The 250-nt window shown below is 33.6% G+C and overlaps 1 protein-coding gene across 1 annotated transcript in view; it reads left to right on the forward strand.

The window, feature by feature from the left end:
- LOC119592567 overlaps window positions 1-250 on the forward strand; it is a gene marked incomplete in the record, with an annotated part of 22,150 nt that overhangs the window by 10,846 nt on the left and 11,054 nt on the right.

Consider the following 250-nt stretch of genomic DNA (forward strand, 5'->3'; position numbering starts at 1 on the left):
TATAAGTGGAATGAGAACACGTTTATATCGTGGCAGTGTTCCATTTCCTCATTAATTCATCTTCTTAAAACGTGCAGCAGTTTTGTTTGGGGAGGAATATTAACAGATAAGATTGAGAAAGCAAATTCACACAGAAAGGACTTCAAGAATTAAATTTGAAAGGCTGAATCATCTTGTCATGTGCCAACTTGTATTTGATTTCTTGATTAATAAGGCCAATGATATATAAAGGAGAATGTATGTCTTAGTG

This window comes from Penaeus monodon, chromosome 30, assembly GCF_015228065.2.
Source record: "Penaeus monodon isolate SGIC_2016 chromosome 30, NSTDA_Pmon_1, whole genome shotgun sequence".
NCBI classification, from domain to species: Eukaryota; Metazoa; Arthropoda; class Malacostraca; order Decapoda; family Penaeidae; genus Penaeus; species Penaeus monodon.